This window comes from Mesoplodon densirostris, chromosome 2, assembly GCF_025265405.1.
Source record: "Mesoplodon densirostris isolate mMesDen1 chromosome 2, mMesDen1 primary haplotype, whole genome shotgun sequence".
In the NCBI taxonomy this organism is placed as follows: Eukaryota; Metazoa; Chordata; class Mammalia; order Artiodactyla; family Ziphiidae; genus Mesoplodon; species Mesoplodon densirostris.
Window position 1 is genome coordinate 7,811,228 of NC_082662.1, and position 14,471 is coordinate 7,825,698.

A 14,471-nucleotide genomic window follows, 5' to 3' on the forward strand; every position below is an offset into this window, starting at 1 on the left:
CGTGGCCAAAAAACCAAAACATAAACAACAGAAGCAGTACTGTAACAAATTCAATAAAGACTTTAAAAATGGTCCACAACAAAAAAAACCTTTAAAAAAAAAAAGAATTAGTGGCACAACATAAGTAAAGAGGTATTGAACGCGGGCCTGAGGAAATTTCCAGTGAATAAGATGTTTGAGTTTTAAAACATCTATTTTGGTTGGTTTTCTTTTCCTTCCTTCTGGATTCTGGGTAGTTGAAGCCATCAAAAAAAATTAGTCCTCTGAAAACTAAAAGACTTTCTGTGCTCATCAGGTTTCCTGATGGAGTGGACTAACCAGTTCTAAAATATTTTCCTGTTCTGATTCTCTGATTCCAAATAACCTCAGCATAAGTGGTGTCACTGTATATTAATATTAATGAGTTAAACCAAACTGCATTCTATCGAAGTATTCACTGAAAAAAAAGAGCACTTATTGATTTATCTTGAGCTCTAAATTGTTGTTATTTAATACAGTGTTTAATACAATCTGTACACACGTACTTATATCAAATAGATGTTAACTAATTAATATTTACAAGGACTTTGTATCAAAAAACAGATCTGGGGACCTCCCTGGTGATCCAACGGCTGGGACTCCATGCTCCCAGTGCAGGGGGTCCCGGTTCGATCCCCTATCGGGGAACTAGATCCTGCATGCGTGCCGCAACTAAAGATCCCGCCTGCCGCAGTGAAGGTCCCACACACTGCAACTAAGACTCCGCACAGCCAAGTAAATAAGTAAATATTAAAAATAAATAAATACATAAATAAAAGACACACACACACACACACACCCAAAAAAACCCCAGATCTTTTCTACTTCAACATGGCGACCTCCTATGTCCAAAAATATAAGCAGTTTCTATTTTTAAATGTGCAATATGATCCAAGACTTAAGTACATGTGTTACCTGATCTAGGTTAAAATAACCAGAAAATAATTCTCTTTATGGACATGGATAATTCTGTAGAGGACTGCAGTCTTAATTCTCCCAGAAATGAAAATGAGCTCTTCCTACATTTTTGTCAGTGCGAGTGGTGGCATGTGGCAGTTTTGTTGCTGTTGTTGTTGTTGTTTTTTGCCACACCATGTGGCCTGCAGGATCTTAGTTCCCCAACCAGGGATCGAACCCGTGCCCCCTGCAGTGGAAGCGTGGGGACCTAACCACTGGACCCCCTCCCAGGGAATTCCCCATGCAGCAGCTTTGAATGAATACAGACTCTGAGTCTGGAAACCCAACTGTTTGGCCAAGATGTGGTGGCCTTTTACACAGCAGGCTGTGAGACCAGCGCATCTTAAAACCAGGTCAGAGAGAGGATTATGGCTCATGGTCTCCCGCCCATTCAGCCCTTCATGCTTTGTTCAGCTGCCACTGGTCAGACTCTCTGATCCAGCTGCTGACCCAGACTGCAGAGGATTACTGGTGGGGTCAGAGCTGGGATGCCTTAGGACAAATATCATTCTTAAATGATGAAATATTTTGTAACAGGCAGTACAGGATAGAGACTAACATAAAGATACCCACCCACGTATCCACACCCAACTCTATCAACATTCCCATCCTCGGATCATTTTTTTTTCCCAAGAAATAAAATATTACAGATGGAGTTGATGTTTCTTGTGTCCTGCTTCCTTTCTTTTCTCTCTCTTGGGATAACCTATATTCTGAATTTGGTGATTATCATTCTCACCCATGTTTTCGACTGTACATGAATATAGTCCTATATACACTATATATAGGACACTATATAGTATAGTGTTCTTCCTGCATGTTTTCAAACTTTATATATAAATGACGTTATACGGCACATACACTTTTTTTTTTTTTTTTGCTCAGCTTCATGTTTTTGAGATAAGCCATTGTGCTGGGTATTTACCTATTGTTTCTCAGCCCTGTACCCACCCTTCTGTAGTCTGTATTTCTCAAGCACCTTTGCCAGTTGGTTTCCCTTTGGGTTCTGCCAGTAAGAGGTATTGAGGTGAGAGAAGTCATGGTTTTTCTTTCATTTTTGCTCTTTCCTTTCTTCTGGTGCTTTCTCCTGATGCAGAAGCCCCTCCTCTTCATCCCCAGCTCCAGTCCTGGCCCCTCCTTGAGTCTCCTAGCTTTGGTAACTCCCCCTCCTCCTTTTTGTTCTCCCAATGCTTATGGGTGTAGCACCTTCCTACAGTTTCTAGTCTCTGAGTTATCATCCCTTCTCCTTTTTTTTCCTCTTTGAGCCTGGGAGCATCTGGATAACCATTTCACCTATTAAATCTGCTGTTTGTAACAACTGTCACGGTTTCTGTTTCCTGACGGGGCCCTGACTGCTGAAGGTGTACTGTTAAATGTAGCTCTTGGGAGTTCCTTGGCAGTCCAGTGGTTAGGACTCAGCACTTTCACTGTTGGGGCTGCGGGTTCAATCCCTGGTCAGGGAAATAAGATCCTGCAAGCCACGAGGCACAGCCAAGAAAAAAAAAGAAAAGTAGTTCTGGATCATTCTTTTTTTTGGGGGGGGGAATCATTCGTTTTTACTGCCATGTTGTATTCTATTATTATGACTACATCACAATTTATTCATCCATTCTCCTCCAGAGGGCTATTTCCGTTTTTCCCTGTTACAAACAATATTGCAAACACCATTCTTGTATCTGTTTCCTTATCTACCTATGCAAGAGTTTCTCTAGGGTATACACTGGAGGAGGAATTGCTGGGTTACAGGGCTATGCTCGTCTTCTATTTGCCTGGTTGTTAACCAGGTCGGGCCATTTCACTCCCTGACATCACTTGGTGTTGTTACGCTGTTTATTTCTGGCAATTAGATGGATGTGGTGTGCTCTCTCATTTCCAGGGAGTTAGGTGTCTTTTCATAACCTCCTCTGTGAATTCTCTTTTCTTTCTTTCTTTTTTTTTTGTGGCTGATCTTAGTTCCCTGACCAGGTACTGAAACTCGGCCCTCGGTAGTGAAAGCACCGAGTCCTAACCACTGGACTGCCAGGGAACTCCCCTCTGAATTTTCTACTCGTAACCTTGTGCACATTTTTTTCCTGCTAGGTTGTTTATATTTTCATACTGATTTGTAGTATTGTACATTGATTGAATTTCTTTATATATTCTGAATGCTTCATTGGTGAAATGTGTTGCAAATATATTTTTCCAATCTCTGGTTTGTTGTTTGCTTTGTTTTATGATATCTTTTGTTATATAGAAGTGTTTTCTAAAAATTATAGTCAAATTCATCAGTATTTTGTGATTAATAATACATTTTTCTCTTTTTATCTCAAGGTCATAAAAATATTTTATATTTCCTACTAAATCATTTACAGTTTTGCTTTTCTTTTTTTTAAATTAATTTATTTTATTTTAGGCTGTGTTGGGTCTTCATTGCTGTGCGTGGGCTTTCTCTAGCTGCAGTGAGCTGGGGCTACTGTTCGTTGCGGTGCGCAAGTTTCTCATTGTGGTGGCTTCTCTTTGTTGCAGAGCACGGGCTCTAGACGCATGGACTTCAGTAGCTGTGGCACATGGGTTCAGTAGTTGTGGCTCACGGGCTCTAGAAGCCAGGCTCAGTAGTTGTGGCGGCCAGGCTTAGGCGCTCCGCGGCATGAGGGATCTTCCTGGACAAGGGCTCGAACCCGTGTCCCCTGCATTGGCAGGTGGATTCTTAACCACTGCACCACCAGGGAAGCCCAGTTTTGTTTTTCTGATTTAGGCTTTCAGTCCACCTGAAATTTATTTTTTGTATGGTGTGATGTAAGGATCACATTTTTTACCATATAGTTAAGCAATTATTCCACATCAGTTATTATCATTTATAGTTTATCATTTCTCCATTGATTTGTAATGCCAATGCTGTCATATGTTATATTCCCATATGCACGTGGTCTGTTTCTAAACTCTATTCTGTTCCATTTCTGTATTTGTATATTCTTGTGCCAATGCAACAGAATTCTAATTAGTATGATGTTACAGAAAATCTTGCTAACTTATGGGCAAATCCCCCACCTCATTCTTCAAAATTGCCATGGATATTCTTGGATTTGTTCTAGCATATGATTTTTTCAAAATGGACATGGAATAGATTTACCATTTGAATTTTACTGTCACCTTGTCAAATTCCATGAAAAATCCTGCTGAAATATTCACTGAAATTATAGGACTTCCCTGATGGTCCAGTGGTTAAGAATCCACCTGCCAATGCAAGGGGCACGGTTTCGATCCCTGGTCTGGGAAGATCCCACATGCTGCGGGGCAGCTAAACCCATGAGCCACAACTACTGAGCCTGCGCTCTAGAGCCCGTGAGCCACAACTAATGAGCCCATGTGCTGCAACTACTGAAGCCTGCGTGCCTAGAGCCCATGCTCTGCAACAAGAGAAGCCACCGCAATGAGAAGCCCGCGCACCACAACTTAGAGTAGTCCCCGCTCGCCACAACTAGAGAAAGCCTGCATGCAGCAACGAAGACCCAACGCAGCCAAAAAAAAAAAAAAAAAGAAAAAAGAAAAAGAAATTACATTGAGTTTATAGACTAACTAACTTGGAAAGAACTGACATCTTTATAATATTTTCTTCCTGCCCCCAAATAAAGAATACAGTACCTCTATTTATTTAGGTCTTCTTTAATGTGTTTCAACAATACAGTTGTATAACTTTTTTCCATATGGGTCTTGCTCATCTTTTGTCAACTTATCCTTAAACATTTAATAGTTTTATTGCTTTTTTTTTTTTTTTTTTTTCCGGTACGCGGGCCTCTCACTGTTGTGGCCTCTCCCGTTGCGGAGCACAGGCTCCGGACGCAAAGGCTCAGTGGCCATGGCTCACGGGCCCAGCCGCTCCATGGCATGTGGGATCTTCCCGGACTGGGGCACGAACCCGTGTCCCCTGCATCGGCAGGCAGACTCTCAACCACTGCGCCACCAGGGAAGCCCTTATTGCTATTTTTAACAGAATCGATTTATATCACGTCTTCTAGTTGGCTATTCCTAACGAAAAGGAGCACTTTGGATTTTTGTATATTGATCTTGTATCCAGAAACCTTATTAGTTGTGGTAGCATGGCTGTGTGCATCACATTAATAAATCTTTTGGTGTTCTTTCCTTGTATTCTAGGGATAACTCTACTGGGTCATGGCTAAATTCAATTTTCTAGTACTTTCTGACTTTAGAGAGGTGCCTTTGTACAACATCTGTAATCTGAGAAACTGAAGGGCTCTGCAGAGTGACTTCATCTGTCAGAGGGGCAAAATGCTTATGCAGACCAGGCTATTTTCATCTTGAAACCTAGAACAGTCTAATCTGTCTCTACTGACCCTTCTCTGTGTGCTTTTGCTTAATTTGTCTAGGGCTGATTACCACCACATTCCCTTCACTGTTTTAGATTCTTTTTAATTTGAGCTCCATTGAGAGCTCAAACAATATTAACTACCGTCCAGGTTTTTGTAACTCTCCATGGTGCTTATCAGAGTACTTAGGCAAATAACTCTTTTTTAAAAAATTTTATTTATTTATTTATTTATGGGTCTTTGTTTCTGTGCGAGGGCTTTCTCTAGTTGTGGCAAGCGGGGGCCACTCTTCATCGCGGTGCGCGGGCCTCTCACTATCGCGGCCTCTCTTGTTGCGGAGCACAGGCTCCAGAAGCGCAGGCTCAGTAATTGTGGCTCACGGGCCTAGTTGCTCCACAGCGTGTGGGATCTTCCCAGACCAGGGCTCAAACCCGTGTCCCCTGCATTGGCAGGCAGATTCTCAACCACTGCGCCACCAGGGAAGCCCAAGAACTCTTTTTTTAAGGAAAAAGTTGGTTTCTACTGATGAATTGATGAGTTTCTGTTTACTAACTCATTGTAAGCTCATTTTTGTGTTGGCCTTTAGGAAGCTAGGAGCTGGGTTTTGTGCTCAGTGGTGGCACATTCCCTTGACTCTGGTTTATTTTTTTATTTTAAATAAATTTATTTATTTTATTTATTTTATTTTTGGCTGCGTTGGGTCTTTGTTGCTGCGCGTGGGCTTTCTCTAGTTGCGGCGAGCGGGGGCTACTCTTCGTTGCGGTGCGCGGGCTTCTCATAGCGGTGGCTTCTCTTATTGTGGAGCACAGGATCTAGGCGCGTGGGCTTCAGTAGTTGTGGCACGTGGGCTCGGTAGTTAGTTGCTCCGTGGTACGTGGGATCTTCCCGGACCGGGGCTCGAACCTGTGTCCCCTGCATTGGCAGGCGGATTCTTAAGCACTGCACCACCAGGGAAGCCCTTGACTGGTTTTTAATATTATTTTCTCTTTCTATGTGTTCCCCTTATTCAGACAGTGCCCCCACCATAGAGCCTTTTATTATTTAAAAAAATTATTAACTTAACGCCTACCTTAATGCTATATAGTTTTATTGTTTGTATGATTCAGTGTAAGCTATGTCAAATTCTTTTGTGGATAGGTGAAGTTTAAATTCTAAATGATATGAGAAATGTTCAAAAGATGTTGACTGGATGGCGAGTATGAGGACTTTAGCCGGGGTGGAAATCTTCCAAAATTATTAGTGTAGAAACTTAATTTTGATGTTTTAGCGGCTATGCTTATAAAGAAGGCTTTTTACATCCAATACTGTATTGAATTCAGGGGGGAAATTCGATTTTACTTTAAATTTCTGCTAGTAAATCAAAAAGCATTTCACAACCTTATAAAATAGTGATGCTTGGCATGATAATTTCACATATTACCGCTGAATTAATATTTTGTTAAGTACTGAATTGTACCTCTCATGAACAGTTGTGGGCTTTTTCTTTTGAGCTGAATCTAAACCTGATTTTTAAAAATCTCTACCAGAGCGCTTGTGTTCTCTGGGTTTCTGAATTCCAATAACCCTCCTTCAAGGGCATCTCCCAAAGGCGAGCTCGGTCGGTTAACTCGGTTCGATACAAAGCATTTTGTTCTTTTACTCGCGGCCCTTACTCGGTCTCCCAAGGAGACAAGTTGAATGCCCACTAAGTCATACTTTTCCATTACTCATTCGGCCTTTTCTCCCAAGGTGGCGTGTGGGAGGTGCTGTGATCGGGTTCGATAAGAATAGGCCGGGAGGCTTTCTGCGGGATCATACACTCATCCTTTTGCGTGCTTCAACTCCAACTGCGCCGCGTTCGGCGGCTTCAACGCGTGAGATGTTTTCCAAACGGACAATGACTCCACACTCGGCCGCCTCCCACAATCGTCTCTGCTCCCCTGGCCCCCACAGCCCCGCCCCACTTAGGCTTGTTTTGTCCCCTTACAAGGCGGATGATCGGGTTAGCCCGGCGCGCCTGCTGCCGACTTACGCCCTTCGGGGGTCAACCTGGAGGGGACTCCGGGCACAGCCTTCACCCACGCCGCACCCCCGCACCCGCTCCGGCTTCTGAGCCACCAGGAGGCGCCCCGCAGTCTCCGCCTCTCCTCGCCGCATCCCTTCTCCGGCTTCCCCTGCGATTGGCCGGCCACCCCGAGCTCTGCACTCCGATTGGTCGCTGTCCGCGTCAGTCGCGGGCGCCGGGGCGGGCGGAGGTGACGCGCGGCGGCCGGGCTCCGGGCGGTGTCCGGCGCCGGCGGCTGCAGGCGGAGCTTCGCTAGGACCGACGCGGGGCAGTCAGACGGCGGCGGTCTTGGGAGGTGCCAGCGTGAGGCCGAGCCGCTCCCCGACTGCCGAAGCCGCCACCGCCGGCCCTTCGCCGCGCCCCGGTCTCCCGCGCTCCCACCCTCCGCCCGCCGCGGCCCTCGGTGCGGGGCTGGATCGATGCGTGATGGGGCTGCCGAGCGGCGCCCTGCGGCTCTCGGCGGCCGCTGCTCGCGCTGAGGAGCGTCGGTGCCGGGCTCCCCGCGCCCCCGCGCGCCGCGGCGCTTGCTGATCTGGCTGGCCGGCCCGCCCGCCCGTCCGTCTGTCTGCAGCGCGTCTGAGGTAAGGCGGGGGGCGGGGAGGGCGGCGGTGGGCGCTTCGGCAGCGGGGGGCGCTTCGCCGCCGGCCTGAGGAGGGGGCCGCCCGGGGGGAGGGGCGGCCGGCCCAGGGGCCGGCGGGGTCCGAGCGGGGGAAGCTCCGAGCCAGGCCGGAGCCGCGAGTACTGAGGGCGCTGCCCCACCGGGGCAACGGGTGGGGTGGGGCGGGGCGGGGTTGGGGAGCCTCGGCCTCGGGGGTGGGGGACCGTCCCCGCGAGCCCCGGGCTTGGGTCCAGCGGCCTGCCGGGTCCCCCGCAGCGCCCCGCACCAGCCCTCTGCTCCCCCTGAGCCGCCAGGCTCCGGCTGTGCCCAGAGGTCAGCCGAGCCGCCGCTGTCGGCCCATTCGCCGGGCTCTCTGCGCATATTGCGGCTTTGCTCCGTCTTGAAGCTACCCTTTCTTATTTCCCCCCATCCCCTCTCCCCCGTTTTGGTTGGCATCGGGGCTTCGGCTAGGAATGTGGTTGGGCCCTTTTGCCAGATGAAGGCAGGAGCGGGTATCGCGTGGGAGGGGGGAGCCGATGGTGCAAGGACTGGAAAGGAGGGGCGCGGTGGGAAGGGAGGGGGCTTGTTGGATGCTGGCCAGCCGTGGGGAGGCTGGCGTGGTCTCGGCGATCGGCAGCAGCCCGGGATTACTCTAGCAGCCATATTGGGAGGATGATCTGACAAATCCTTTAGGAGCCAGGTCCGGTTTCTGGAAGGCACCGAGTGACAGCCCTGGCAGCTTTCAGGGTGACGGGCCGCACCACAGCCGAACTGGGGGGGTTGGGAGGTTGCTCCAGCCAGCCAGTCATTGTTCGTGCCACACAAAACATTCCGGGCCCTAAAACCAGAATGGAACTCCAAAATCACTTTTTCCCGTTGGTGAATTGCTAATTGAGCTTCCAGGGCAGAGTGCCTTCAAGATTCCATTCTTGTTGGGGTGAAATGATGGGTTTCTGTGTTCGTCTTCTATGACCAGGGCTATGGACACAGAAGGGATGATGATGCCTGACTTGTACAGAGGCAGATCTGAGGATTGCTAAGGCCAATTTATCAGGATGGAGGCCTGGAATTAGTATGTTGCGTCGGGTGGATAGATGTTCAGAGTAGCTCAGTACGCAGAGGTGAAGTAAACTGGAATATTCTGATGATTGTAGAGGCTTGCAGCAGTATTTCTGAGGCCGCAGGTTGTCATCTTTGTGGAATCTCGAGGTAGCTGAAATTAGATTGTCAACAGATCCCTTGCTCACATATCTCTTACTGTTCTAGGCAGCTGTTCTGCTGATACTGAACATGTTTTGTGTCTTAGATGGGTCTGTCTGAGCCCCATGAAAGTATGGTGATTGGATCTGAATAGCTCTTAAGAGGTGATATCCTGGTGGGTATTTTATATAAAGGCTGGCATTTTGTCAGCTCAGCTTAGTCATAATAAAATCTTGTGTTCTCTAAGAAGCGAGGTGATGCTCCCTAATTAACTTGGTATAGCGGTTGGATTATGAGGCAAGTGAAATTGGTAATGTACAGTTTAAGGATGGAATATGAAGATTGCACACATGTTGGCGTTGTAAAAAAGATCTGGATATGAACAATAAGAATTCAGTGTGAGCATATAAATCTTTTCCTACATCTTGGACGTGGAAAAATCCTGGAGAATGGCATGCCCGCCTTCTTTGTGCCCTTCGCTTTCATTCAAACTCCATTTCTTAATGAATAAATTCCTGTAACTAAAGTTGAACTACTTAAATATTTTCAGATAAGGTTTTCTAAGAAAAGTCTTAACACTTTATTTTTTATTTTATTTTATTTTATTTTATTTTTTGCGGTACGTGGGCCTCTCACTGTTGTGGCCTCTCCCATTGCGGAGCACAGGCTCCGGCCGCGCAGGCCCAGCGGCCATGGCTCACGGGTCCAGCCGCTCCGCGGCATGTGGGATCCTCCCAGACCGGGGCACGAACCCGCGTCCCCTGCATCGGCAGGCGGACTCTCAACCACTGCGCCACCAGGGAAGCCCTTATTTTTTATTTTATCATTAAGTTTTCCTTTTAAAACTTGGTTGAATCAAACATGGCTTCAACAGAAATTAGTGTTTTTTGCATTGTGTTAACATGCGAGAAATACAGGATGTCTGTTTTTAAATTCCATGCCCCAATTAAGAAATATTTCTAAGATTTAAATTTTGACATTGACTTTATTAGTAGAAAAGATCTGAAGAATTGTGGTTAAACATAATTTCAGCATTTGGTAAAATCAGACCTGGTTGTGAGTCTGATTTAGAGGCAAGATTTTGTGAGTCTGTGCAGCTCTGCCCTGATGAATGTTTTTCCAAAGTTTATCCAATTAAGTACAGCTTCTAAGCAAACTTTCCTTTTCAAGACCAGATATGAATGCAGTTTTCCTTTTTTCTCTCGTTTCTCTTTCCCACTTTGAATATGTGCAGGGAATAAACTGCCAAGAAGGGTGCCAACAGAGTCTCTCCAAGGCCAAAGCTTTCTAGCTCACATCCCGCTTTGGTCTTGTCCTGGGTACAAAGTAAAGGACAACAAAGGGCCCCTGCCATGTTTGTAAACCCTCTTCCCAGGCTGCTGATCACAGCAGGTCTTTTCCAGGAGTAAGCATATCCCTTTGGTTTTGTAAACTGATGTGATGTAATTTCACAAGGCTCTGAAGGGAAAGGTATAGCATGTCTACTTCATGTAGTTCTCTTTAAAAGATGGCCTTGTTGGTACAGATACTGGTGAATTTCTGGAGTTCATAAAAGAGTGTGAATAAATACACATTTAGAACTTTTTTTTCGTGCAGCTCATCAGTAGAAGATAAATGAAACAGATGTGACTGTAATAGCAAAAACCTGCCAAGGGTGCTTTGGACTTCTGAGTTGGACTTTTCGATTAATGGCCCAGTAATTCGTTTATGCTCACTTCTACGACATTCATTACCAGTTAATTAAGAGTGTGTGTAGAGATTTAGTTCTTTACTCTCAAGGAAGTTTCACTTTATCAAATGCCTATGGATATGGTAAGATGAAGTTAACTCCAACTCCTTTCTGTTTTAGTACAGTTTAGTGTATTGCTGCCCTTGCCATGGTGGTTTCCATGATTTTCAGTCAGAGCCTCTTCCCTCTCTGTATTGCCATATAATACTTAACTATCTAATACTCGATTGGTACTTTTGTTATTATTTTGTAGTGGTTTGTATATGTGTTTTAAGTCACAAGATTGTAAATGTCTGATAGATTTTAGAATTTTTTTTTTTTTTTTTTTTTTTTTTTGCTGTACGCGGGCCTCTCACTGCTGTGGCCTCTCCCGTTGCGGAGCACAGGCTCCGGACACACAGGCTCCGCGGCCATGGCTCGCGGGCCCAGCCGCTCCGCGGCACGTGGGATCCTCCGGGATCGGGGCACGAACCCGTGTCCCCTGCATCGGCAGGCGGACCCCCAACCACTGCGCCACCAGGGAGGCCCAGATTTTAGAATTTTTTTACCTATGATATCACATTTTTTACGCCAAAGTGTATCATTCAACTACACCATCACCTACCATTGCTCTGTTTGACGACTTGGCTTGCTTCTCCCTTCCATCCGAATCTCTGACATCATCCTGGCAGACTTCCGTGACTGTATAAACAACAACCACCACAACAATAATGATAAAATAGCTTACTCATATTGAGCTCTTTCTATGTGCCAGGCTCTTTTCTAACCACTTTATTTTACATTTACTCGCTAACTTAATCTTTATAACAACCATATAAAATAGATACAATTATCTCCATTTTACAGATGAAACTGAGACAGAGGCTAAATGACTTCCCCAGGGTCACTAGAAGTAAGTAGTAAGTGACCACTATGCTGATCTTCCTTTATAACTACTCTTAACTTTAAAATTCCTTGACTTCAGCTCAAGCAAACGTTGGCTTCATTCTGTTCCAGTAACTCAGTATTGTGACCATATCTTCTAACATGTCATCACCTTCAGATCTTCAACTATGATAATTTACAGCTCTCACTTTAGTAGTCTGTTGCTGTGTGTTCTCCCACCTCAAGTCTTTGGTCCATTGGCCCCTTTCAGATTTTACTTCTTTGTCTTCCTTTTCTCCACTGTGATTTCTGGGTGCATTGCCTCAGCCATTTTCTTACTAGCACTTGAAGTTTTTAATTCTTCTTTATTGTTCTGCAAGACCCACTGTGCCGATGCCAGCCTTGCATCATTCCTATCATCTGTAGCCTCCCTTTTTTACTCTGTGTCATGGAGAAACCTCACACAGTGCTGGGGATTGGTACCACAGTTGATGTGTAGTCTTAGGTTTCCCCTGAGTCTGTCTTTGGTGTCTGTCAAAGCATTTCTGCTCAGTTCCCTCCCCCGTTCTCCACACTGGCTTTTCAAAAATCTTGACCGTTTTAGTTAGGCCTCCCCACTGCCCCATACTTGGCATAAACCTTACCTATAGCCTCATAGGAAAGAAAAGGCGTGGATTCCCCCACTTCCCTTTCCTTTGCTTAGAAACTTCTCTGCCTTCTTTTTTTTTTTTAACATCTTTATTGGAGTATAATTGCTTTACAATGTTGTGTTAGTTTCTGCTGTATAACAAAGTGAATCAGCTGTACATATACATATATTCCCATATCTTCTCCCTCTTGCTGCTCCCTCCCACCCTCCCTACCCCACCCCTCTAGGTGGTCACCAAGCCCCGAGCTGATCTCCCCGTGCCCATAAATCTTTATAGCCTTCTGACATTGAATGAATTGATAAGTTTGATCTAATTTTCTCTTCTCTGAAGTTAAAAGCAAGTCCTCATTTGATTTTATTTTTCTGAGGAAATACATTCCTTGGATACAACAACTCTGAACACCAACCACAGCAGTACCTGCTTTGACAAGCTTGCCTGCTGTATTAGCATGAAATAATTATGCAGGAGCCAGAACAGCCTCATTTGCTTCATCACATAATCATGTACCAAGCAGGCATCTTTCCTGAGGAAATACTGAAAACTTCTGATGCCTTCCTTCCTACCATAATTAGAAAACAATTCAGACTACCCTCGCTCTCCATAGTGAGGTCCTTGGCTCTGCTGTCCCCCACCCCACGCCAAACACTCACATTCTGCCTTCTTTCTTACCCTCTTTCCTCCAGTCTCAAGGGGAAGGTTACCCTCTCTGACTTCAGCTGACCCCTTGGCTTGTGTTTTGTATATCACTGCCTTTCCTAATCTTTGGGGACTTGCTGTATTGGCTACTTTTCTTTCCCTCTTTCGCTGTTTCCCCACACACAGTTCCTTGAACACAGGAGGCGCAGTCCCACAATAGGGCCTTTGCTCTGACTCTTTCTTCTGCTTGGAACACTCTTTCCCTGAAATCTGCTTGGCTGATTGCTTTACCTCCTTCAGGTCTTTGCTTAAACCTCACTACCTCAACAGGCCTATTTTGACCTCATTTATGCACCTGCGTGGCACCCCTTCCAGCCACACTCCTGAGCCTCCCGACTTTGCTGTACTTTTCCTCCTTCATAACGCTTATAATCACCGAACATTCTGTGTAATAACTTAAGTTATTATTTTAATGTCCCCTCTCCCCTACTAGAAGGAAAACTCCTCCATGGCAAGGATGTTTATCTGTTTTGTTCACTGATTTATCCCAGACTCCTGGAACTGCCTGTCACATTGTAGGCACCTCATAAATAGCTGCTGAATAAAGGATAGAAACATCCAAGTCTTTCGTATTAATAAAATGGGGTGGGGAGGAGAAAAATTCCTGCTTCATTCCTGTTCCCTCCTGGCTGTCTCTCCTGTCCTCACAGCCAGCTTCTGGAAACAGTGAGGATACTTGCATTTCCAATTCCTTGCCTCCTAATTACTCCCCAGCCCACCACAGACTAGCTGCAGTGATCCCCCCACTTCACCAACACTGCTCATGCTCTGGTTTCCAGCCCTTTGTTGCTGATACCGGGGGGCACGCCTCACGCCTGTGCTGTATTGAAAGTGTTGCTCACTTCACTCCCGCCTTTGTCTGCTTCTGTATTGTGGGGCTGGTTGCAGTCTCCTGGGCCTCGTGCTTTTCTGGCCATTCACATGGCTATCATTCATTCAACACAAATTTTTGTATAACTTTTAAAGGCTTACTTTGTTTCTAAGAACTAGAATTTTGACAACATAACATTTTCAATGTTAAAATAAATAGCACATTAGGCTATTACAGGAAAGTTTTATTTAGTTATAATTTATATCACTTACTGCTTTGAAAAAGGTTTTGAGCAGCTTACCACAATACTATGTATACGGTGAGGCTGTTAAACATGGAGAAGAAACAAAATCTATGTGACAGGAGGAAAAAGTAAATATACAAATTACAACAATTTGCATATGTGTAAGTTTGTATAGTGTGGTTATTGTAACTTAGTTTTGAAGCTTTTGAAAGTCCAGATAAAAAGGGAAAGAGAAATTATACACTTCATTCTGGTAAAAGAAAGCTAATGATTTGTCAAGAGGAACTTTTTTTCTGGTAATGAATTCTAAAGAAATTCTAAGAGAAAAGTGTTATAGACATCCTGATAGAAGGATA

The 14,471-nt window shown here is 45.3% G+C and overlaps 1 protein-coding gene across 10 annotated transcripts in view; it reads left to right on the forward strand.

Annotated features, from left to right (window-relative positions):
• The first annotated feature begins 7,550 nt into the window (after positions 1-7,550).
• KIF1B (kinesin family member 1B) overlaps positions 7,551-14,471 on the forward strand; it is a 149,187-nt gene continuing 142,266 nt past the window's right edge. For 4 of the 10 annotated variants that reach the window (XM_060088945.1, XM_060088944.1, XM_060088946.1 and 1 more), the window contains exon 1: positions 7,551-7,904. The gene's annotated coding sequence lies outside the window, so the exon portion shown is untranslated. The remainder of the gene's footprint in view (positions 7,905-14,471) is intronic. The other 6 variants (XM_060088949.1, XM_060088948.1, XM_060088950.1 and 3 more) reach the window with 3 other exon arrangements.